Below are 9,725 nucleotides of genomic sequence, written 5' to 3' on the forward strand. Positions count from 1 at the left end.
CGGGGCGGGCCCGGGGCGGGCGGGGGCGTGCTCTCCTGCAGGCCCGCCCCGCGCCGCCCGGCCCCCAGCGAAGCCCGGCCCGCCCCAGCGCCGGGCTTATCCCGGAATAACCTGTGGGAAGCTGCTGCCGGGTGCCCCCAGCCCGCGGTTGGCTTCCCCAGACCCCGGCCCGCCCTAGTCTCTGCCAGGACACTCCTCCCGCACCAATGGTCCGGTCCCGACCTCCCCTTCCCTCACAGGAGTCTCTCCCGCTCTAACCGCCCGCGGTTGGGCTGGCGGGCCACGGACACGCAGTTGCTCAGGTAACCCAGGCCTGCGGCGACGACGACAGTAACTGCCCTGCCCGGGTCTCCGGGCCTCGGTGATGCTCCAGTCGCCTCAGCTCTAGAGCGGGGTTGGACAGAGGCCCCTGGCACAATGATCGCAGTCCCGGGCTGCCTAAAGCGACAACGGCCTGGCACGGTTGGGCCGGGGGCACGCTCCCAGCCCCCACTCCGGACCCGCTTTCAAGCTCCGCCCGCCCGCCGCACCGCGCAGCCAATCAGCTTTCTCCTCTCTGCAGTTTAGGAACCTGCGCGCTTAGTCACCCGTGCGCAGCGGCCCCTGGCGGACAAATCTGGGTGCTGCACACAAGACTGGAGCTCCTGGGAGGCCCTGCCCCTTTGCAGAGGGTTGGGGAGTGAAGCAAGGACCCGCCCCGGGGCAGCCCATTAAGGACTGCGAGTGCTTTCAGAGGAAATAATGCCAGAAAACAAAATGAAACGTACAAACGCTATACGTAAAATTGCCCTGCACATCCCTTACGTCTCGGCTAAAGGACCCATCTGCTTTCCTGACCCCTCTCCCCGCCTCATCCAAGCGAAGTCGGATCCCCTCCCTTAATTGTCACAGCCTATTTTCCTACCTGCTCCTCAAATCCCCTCCCCTTTGAGGTTTTTGTGGGTAGGGCCTGTGGCTGGTTCCTCTCTGCCTCTCACTCTCCCAGCTCCCTGTGTCGCTTGGAGGAGGTGTTAGCGACCTAGAATGAGTGCCCCAATCAAGAGAGAGCCGCGCCTGGGCCTCCTTCAACAGAGCCTGCATTTCCTGTTCTCTCTCGAGTACGCTGTCAGCAGATCTTTACTAAAACCTGCTCTGTGCCCTACCCTGTCCTTGGCACTGGAGTCAGGGGAAGGGATTAGGCCCAGGTCCTCCTCTGACTGACCGTGCTAAGCCAGCTACCTGTTCTGTGCGAGCCCTCAGAAGACCAGAACGTGGATTTGCCTAACAGCTGCCTGGCTTAAGGGTTAGGCTGTTGATACAAAAATACACGTCTAACGTCATCTACTACCACTCTTAAGCTCCAGTCGCACTGGCCTTCTTTCAAGTTCCTCAAACACATTGAACCTTCACCATCTAGCCTTTGTATCTGCTGTGGCTTCTCTGCCCTCCTACCTCTAGCTCCTCATATAGCTGTCCTCTCCTTCTTCCAGATACAGTTCAAGGTCTTCTCCTCAGAAGCTCCCACTTCTGACCAGTGCCTCTAGTCCAGAACTGGAGCATACTAATGTCTGCCTCCCTCCACCCCATAAGGTTGAGTTTTCAGAGGTCAGGGAACTGTGCTTTATCCATTTCTGAGAAAGGAGGATCCAGTCCCTGGTTCTGCACATAATAAGTGCTCAGTAAAAGCTGGTGGACATGAGTTAATTCATTTGACCACCAAAATATTTCTTGAATAACAACTCTGCTGGGAAATTGGACAGAGCAGAAGATGAGCCCCTGACCTAGGTTCTGTTAAACATATGCTCTGAGTCCGGGGTCTTAAGCTCAAATGGCAGATAGATAATATAATTGAGGGAAGTAGGTGGGATATGGGGAGTGGTGGGGACTGTGGCACACTGGAGAGCAGGCAAGAAGGTGGACTTGTAATTGTTGGATCATTAAGAGAAGGTTAAAAGCTGGACTTTTATATGACATATCCCTTTTTTTTTTTAGTTCTAGCAATTAATTTAAGTAAAAAACCCTGTACAGACCAGACAAAACACATTTGTAGCATAAATTAATCACTCAGATTGCTAGTTTATCATTTCTGCCTAAACCAACCTGCCTGTTCACTCATTTGTCTAAGAGAACACACTAGAGAAAAAGAAAGTAAAGCATGCTTAACTTCCTTTAAACTCGACTGCATCATTTCTCTTAACTACCACACGATTTCTTTAGCAGTATGGGTGCATAACCCATTTAATACAAAAAGCCTAGGTCTTGAAGGCAGGAAGTGAGGGTCTATTACCAATTCACATCGGAACGTGAACCTCTCAGAGCATGCTGCATTTCCTATGAGGCTAAAATGGTGCCTGGTAACTAAAAGTAGAATTAACGTACAATCCAGCAATTCAATTTCTGAATATATACTCAAAAAATTGAAAGCAGGGTTTCAAAGAGATATTTGAAACTTTTTTTTAATGTTTATTCATTTTGAGAGAGAGAGAGAAAGAGAGTGCACATGAGCACATGATGGGGAGGGGCAGAGAGGGAGGGAGAGAGGGAGAATCCCAAGCAGACTCAATGCTGTCAGCGCAGAGCCCTAATGCGGGGCTCAATCTCACAACCAGGAGATCATGATTCCAGCTGAAATCAAAAGTGGGATGCTTAACTATCTGAGCCACACAGGTGTACCTCAAAGACATATTTGCACACCTATGTTCATAGCAGCACTATTCACAATTGCCAAAATGTAGAAGCAATCTGAGTGTCCATGGACAGATAAATGAATAAACAAAATGTGGTATATACATACAGTGGAATATCATTCAGCCTTAAAAAGGAAGGAAATTCTACATGCTACAACATGGATGAACCTTCAGGACGTTATGCTAAGTAAAATAAGCTGGTCACAGGAGACAAATACTATATGATTCAACTTCTTTGAGATACCTAGAGTGAAATTCAGAGGGTCAGAAAGTAGGATGGTGGTTGCCAGGAGAGGATAGGCAATTTTTAATGAATACAGTTTCAGTTTTTCAAGATGAAAAGTGTTCTGGAGACTGGCTGCCAAACAATATGAATGTACCTTACATGACTGAACCATACAGTTAGAAATGGTGAAGAAGCTGGGGCACCTGGGTGGCTCAGTCGGTTGAGCATCCAACTCTTGATTTTGGTTCTGGTCATGATCTCATAGTTTGTGGGTTCAAGCCCCACATCAGGCTTCATGCTGACAGTGCAGAGCCTGCTTGGGATTCTCTCTCTCCCTCTCTCTCTTTCCTTCCCCCCACCCCAAATAAATAAATAAACAAACTTTTTTTAATGGTAAAGAAGTTAAACTTTATGTTATGTGTAATTTACCACAATTAAAAATAAAAATAGATGGTACCTGGGAACCAAAGCCCTGGCCTGGATAACAGGAGAAACATTTTGGTTTTCTCTCTTTCTGCCTGCAACATGATGATGTAACATCAGAAAAGCCAGTTCCCTCTGGATCTCAGTCTCCCCAACTATAGGATGGATAAGTACCAGATTATTAATCCAGTTTGGCTTTGATATTCTACAAAACAGGAAAATCCTGAGACTTCATGGATCTTCCTGGATCTGAAGCTGTGACTCTCACCTCAATAGCCCCTATGTTGGGTCCTCATGTCAGTGTAGCTTCTGCAAGAACCCTTCATCACATTATGAGTCTCAGGAGGAACCAAAGAGCTTTTTTTTTCCCACCTCTCTTTTTATTTTCTTTTATTTTTTTTTAATGTTTCTTTATTTATCTGGAGAGAGAGGGCACATGATCAGGGAGGGGCAGAGAGGGAGAGAGACAGAGAATTCCAAGCAGGCTCCACACCATCAGTGCAGAGCTGGATGCAGGGCCTGAGCCCACAAACCACAAGATCATGACCTAAGCTGAAGTCAAGAATCAGACGCTTAATCACCTGAGAACCCAGGTGCCCCTCTCTCTTTTTTAAACCTATATACCAAGCCTTTACCATACACCAGGTGTATCTCCCTTGAATTCCTCTTAGGGCCTTGCTCCTGATTTTCTGCAAATGTTGGTTAAATCAAATTGGATTAACAATTGCCATGCCTCTATGTCACTATTTGCAAGAGTTTTCACATCTACTGTCTCATCCTTCCTTCAAAAGAGCTCTGCTAGATAAGACAGAGGCTATACTCATTATAGATTAAGAAAATGAGGCTGAGGCCACCACATCAAGCTCTCTCCCTTAGGATTTTCTCTCTATTCTTCAAGTCTTAGCTCCAGTGAAAGAAAAGCACCCATGCTTTAACCAATGATGACAGCATAGCGTGAACCAAAAGTTATTAGTCCAAAAAAATTTTTTTTTAAATACCCAGCTCAAAAGTCACCCCTTCATTCCTTTGGCACCTTGTCTGACTTGCCCTGTGTCTCCAGTCTTCTGCTATATCTTAGAGTACTTATATAACTGGATTATGATTCTCTCATTAGTATCTGTCTTCCCCATTAGCTTCTGAGTTCATCAAGGACTGAATTTCATTCATCTTCATATTCTCCCAGGAACATGAAGTACATAGCTGGTACTCAATAAAAGTGCATAAATGAATGATGTGTGTTCTCTATGAACCGGCTGTCTTGTCCCTGGCTGTCATTCCTCTATACCACAGAGTTTCTGGTTACCAATAGCTTTCATTTTGAAAGTGATAGTATCTCCAGCAGAAGTGTAACAGAGTCCTAAAGCTGCTCACAAAGTTTAGAATCCCTGAGTTTGGGCTGTGTTATTAGTGGCGCTCCCTGGTGTCCAAAAATGGCAAGTACAGCTATTACTGCGAAGCTGTACAGGGTCTGGCTGGGTTAGGAAGAGAGAGATCTTGGCTTCTAACAATTCTTCCTATGCTAGTTTCACAAAGAAAATCACCTCCTCTTCCAAAATCAAGTCTAGAATATTACTACCAATGTTCATTAATTGACTTAACATATACTGAACACCTGTTCATAACAACCCAGTTCCTATCCTCGAAGAGTTTGGTTTGGGGGGGAATTTGTATATGAATAGTAATATTCACTTATTGAGCACTTATTGATAATGTCTTGAGAGGAAATGGTACAGGGGCAAGTGAGGGAGCACAGAGGAGGAACAAGTAACTGCCTAAAGCAATCAGTGAGGCTGTGCAGAGGCACACAGATGGAGTGAGGGGGAAGGGTTCTGCAATTAGATTGCCTAGATTCACATCCAGGCACTGCTGTGTGACTCTGCACCAACTGAATCGCTCCTGGAACTCACCAGAGATGAAGAAGGAGGAATTCCCAGAGGGGATTATGCCAAATGACCACCCAGTTTGGTGGTACAAAGATGCAAAGGTGTTCTGGAGGCAAACAAGGCAACTATTATTCTGCCTGCCTGGGAGGAGAGACCCTCCACTAGATCAGGCAAGCCCCTAGTCCTTCCTTCCCCCATCTAGTTAGTTCCTCAGAGGGATTCAGGAACAATGGATCAGAGGACGCAACTCTAGAACTTTGTTTCATTTGTCACTTCCCCTATTTGTTCTTTTTTGCTATCTCCTGTTTTGCTCATCATCTTCCCATGTCACGAAATGAAACATCGGGCTTGTCTTTGGTGGTAGCAATAAAGGGGAGTAATGAAAGAGAGACTCCTTAAAAGGCAGGCTGAGAGAGGGAACACCAGGGGACCAAGAGGAGCCCCACCAAGCCTGAGTCCCCTAAGCCACATCAGAGAAAGGACAACTCAGAATTAGGGTTAATCTGAAGATGCTGCCACTGGGGCTGAGCAGAAGACCTGTGTGGGCCATGCGTGAGCTATCGGGGCTGGAGCTCATGCAGACTAAGCTGGGAAGACCTGTTCGGAAGACACCAGGGCAGAGGTGAGATCATTTCAGGGCTTTTTTTCTTCCTCCTTTCTGTCTCTGCCCTGCTTTTTTAGGGGAGCCAAGTCATGGGCATATAGAAAATGTTTGTCGTACTCTGGGCAATCTGCTCAACACTCAACTTGCATTATCTCATAATCCCACAAAGCACATAGTATTGTCATTCCCATTTTAAAATGAAACTAAATGGCTCTGTTCTATGGTCTTACAGCACTCTGTACTTTTGTATACTTACCTGTTTAAGATCTATCTCCCTTGCTAGTTACATCAGGATAGGGACTTATCTGTGTTTTCACCTCTGTGTCATTGCCATGTGACATTATACCTAGCCTAGAGAAAGTTTTCAATAAAATGTGTTCAAAGAATGAATGAGAGAGTTCATATGACTTGTCAAAGGTCTCAACGTAAGTGATACAACCAGGAATTGAATCCTGGACTGTCTGGCTCCAGAAGCTATCTGTGATCTCTGTTCTACCTCTACCAAATACTCTCATATATCATCTCACTTTTTTTTTTTTAATGTTTATTTTTGAGAGAGAGAGAGAGCATGCATGAGAGCAGGGGAGGGCAGGGAGGGAGAGGCAGAGAGAGTGGGGGACAGAGGATCTAAATTTTTTTTTAATGTTTATTTTTCTTTCAGAGAGACAGAGTGTGAGCAGGGGAGAGGCAGAGAGAGAGGGAGACACAGAATCCAAAGCAGGCTCCAGACTCTGAGCTGTCAGCACAGAGCCAGACGTGGGGCTTGAACTCACAAACCAGGAGATCATGACCTGAACTTAACTGACTGAGCCACCCAGGGCCCCCCCTTGGCATCACTTCTAAATGTCCCAGTGGCTGTCCTTGTTTCTTGGCTGCTTGTAAGCACAAACATACACCACCTACCAAGAACTCACCTATTCATGGAAAGCAAGTAAGAGACTAGGAAGAAAAAACAGCCCTTTGGGGCTTGTGCCCTCTTCCTACACTCTTCAGCTAAGCATCTTCCTTTTCCAAGAAGCCTTTGCAGACAGTCCCACCCCAGTACCTGTCTCCCACTCCTCTGGCCTTATCCTATATCTGTGCCATAAATGTGGTTCTAAGTCACCTGACCTCTGATGGTTCTACACATTTATTATGGCAACTTAATTCCACAGATGTATACTGACAGCAAATGGGTGCTCAGGCCTGCCTGTGCCAGGCCCAGTGGGTGAACACAAAGATGAATCAGATACAACCTCAAAGGCTTTACAGCCAGTGGGGGAGACACACATTAGGCACAGATACAATTAACTAGAGCACAAAGCAAGATGACCTAAATGGTACTAAAGAGCGATGAGCAATATGCTCCATGCATAAACCTTGATTACTTAATTATTATTCTGAAGAGTATATCATAGAAAGTCAGAACTTAAAGGGTATCATCTAATTTAATCCCTTGTTTTCCAGTGGAGGAGTCTGAGACCCAGAGAAGGGTAGGCCTAGCATAAAGTCTCACTAGCAGGTCTGGCTGAGCCAAGACTAGACTTCAGGTCTTCTGAAGCCCAGCAGCCCAGGGCTCTTCCTCTTCTGGTAGCTTCATATGCAGCAGTCCCATGTCCCACCAGACCATGAAATCCTCCAGGCCAAGTCAGGTTCTCCCACCAAAGTAAGCTGAACCAGGGCCAGGCATGCCCAAGACCTAAGGCTCTGGAAATGCAGTCTGACTTTTGGCCTACTGCATGTAATGTGCACCCTACTTTTACTACTATGCTTCTAAAACTGATTTTCAAATATTTTTTGCAGGAAACTTTTAAAAAATAAGCTCTTTATCCAGAACGCTAGTGTATAAATCAGATAAAAGCAAATTAACTCTGGTTTGAAAGGAAGGGAGGCCAGAGCCCTACCATTTTCCTGCCTTCAAGTCCTGGGAAGGGAACTCTAGGAACACAACTCAAACACCTTTGTCCTGGGACACAATTTTTAATGGCTTTATAGAAGCTGCTTTAGTTATGTAGTCCTCCACTAAATCCTGTTTTTTATGAAAACTCACAATCCTTTCTTCATTTATCAAACACCAAGCACCAACTGTGTGCTCCCAGTAGGATATCAAGGGGAATCAGATTTCCTTTTTGTTTTTCCTGCTCTCCTCTTCTCCACAGAGAGGACTTTGTCCCAAGTGCTATGGAGAGAGAACCAGCCTACACTTAGGAAGATCAGGACAAGCTTTGCCAGAAGGCTCATGGAAATTGAATTCATCTATTCAGTCATCTACCAGTCTGAATCTGACAGAGGCTCCACTTTGTTGCCCTACACCATACCGGCTAGCTGTATGTACTATAGAGCACTTGAAATGTGTCTAGCCAAGATTCAGTCTAAGTGTAAAACACATACCATATTTCAAAGCCTTAGTATAAAAAAATACTATAAAATACCCTATTCATTTTTACAGTCAATAGTTTTTATATTGGTTACATGTTGAATGATAATATTTTGGCTATATTGGGCTAAGTAAAACCTATCATTAAAATTGATTTTACCTGTTTGTTTTTACTTTTTGAAAAATGTAATCACTAGAAAATTTTAAGTTACATATGTGTCTTACATTATTTCCACTAGACAGCACTGAGAAAGACTATTAAGTGCATGGCAGAAGTGGGGTGGGTGTATGTGTGTATGTGTGTGTGCACGTGTTTTGTCAGAGGAAGGATAATGGCAGCCAGGGAGGGAGGAGTCCATTAAGGCCAAATTGTGAAAGTCTGAGTGGATTTCACCTGGAAGTCAATACAGGAAAGAAGGCAGGCAGAGGAAACAGAATGGGCAAAGACCCAAAGATGTGGGTAGGCGTGTTGTGTTTAGGAAACTAATTCTTATAGCATGATTTTTTTATTTTATTATTATTATTTTTTTTAAAGAGAGAGCTAGCAGTCGAGAGGGGCAGCAGGGAAAGAGAGTGACAAAGAGAGAGAATCTCAAGCAGATTCCATGTTCAGCACAGAGCAGGAGGCGGGGCTCGATCCCATGACCCAGGGATCATGACCTGAGTGAGACGCTCAACCGCTCAACTGCCAGAGCCACCCAGGCGCTCCCAGCGTGATTTTTTTTTTTAAGGCATTTGTTGAATGTTTACTTTGAGTCAGGCATTGACAGCAGATCTTGTACATCCACTTTCATGTTATCTCTCCACAAGTACAGAATGAAGGAGAGGTTATACTATTTTACCAAAGATAGAACTGGGGCTCAGAAAGGTTAAGCTATTTATTCTCGGAGTTGTTCTTCCCCTTTATCTGGAAAACCTCTTGGAGACAGGGAGCCTGTTTTAAATGCCTCTCAGTTTTCCTCCACAGTACACGGCAAGGAGTTCTGCACGTGGTAGGCGCTCAGAAACTTAGTGTTGAACGAAGGATATCCATTCCGAGTCCGAGCAAGACCTGGGTGCAGAAGCACCAGAGGGCGCCCACGAGCCTGCCCACCCACCGGTCCCCAGGGCGCCTGCAGGATCTCGGGCCTGGGTGCGGCCCTGCCGCCCTCAGCAGTTGAGCGCCGCGACTAGAAGAGCGGGCTAGGGGAGCCCGGAGTCCTGCATCCGCCCCGCCCCCTCCCCAGAGCCGGGGCGCACGAAGCAGCCGGAACGACGACACGACATCCTGTTTTTGGGGCCCGCGGCTCCTCAGGCGCCTCTGCTGATCTTGTCTTTCCCCGGGTGCTGACGCCAGCTCCCCTTCCCGCAGTCTGTGCACCCTCCCCAGGGGTCTGGGGCCTTCCCACAGCTGAATCACCACCACTCCGCACTCCCCCAGGGCTCGGGGCAGGGGTGGGGACTGCCCCAGCCGGACCCATTCTGGCCAACCCCCAGCCTCGGCCAGCGATCGATCCTGGGTTTGACTGAAGGCACGCAGCCTAGGGGTGCCTGTTCTTAACATCTTCCCGCGGGGGGGGGGGGGGGG

The sequence above is a fragment of the Herpailurus yagouaroundi genome, unplaced genomic scaffold (genome assembly GCF_014898765.1).
Source record: "Herpailurus yagouaroundi ecotype Mexico unplaced genomic scaffold, PumYag 180, whole genome shotgun sequence".
Classification (NCBI taxonomy): Eukaryota; Metazoa; Chordata; class Mammalia; order Carnivora; family Felidae; genus Herpailurus; species Herpailurus yagouaroundi.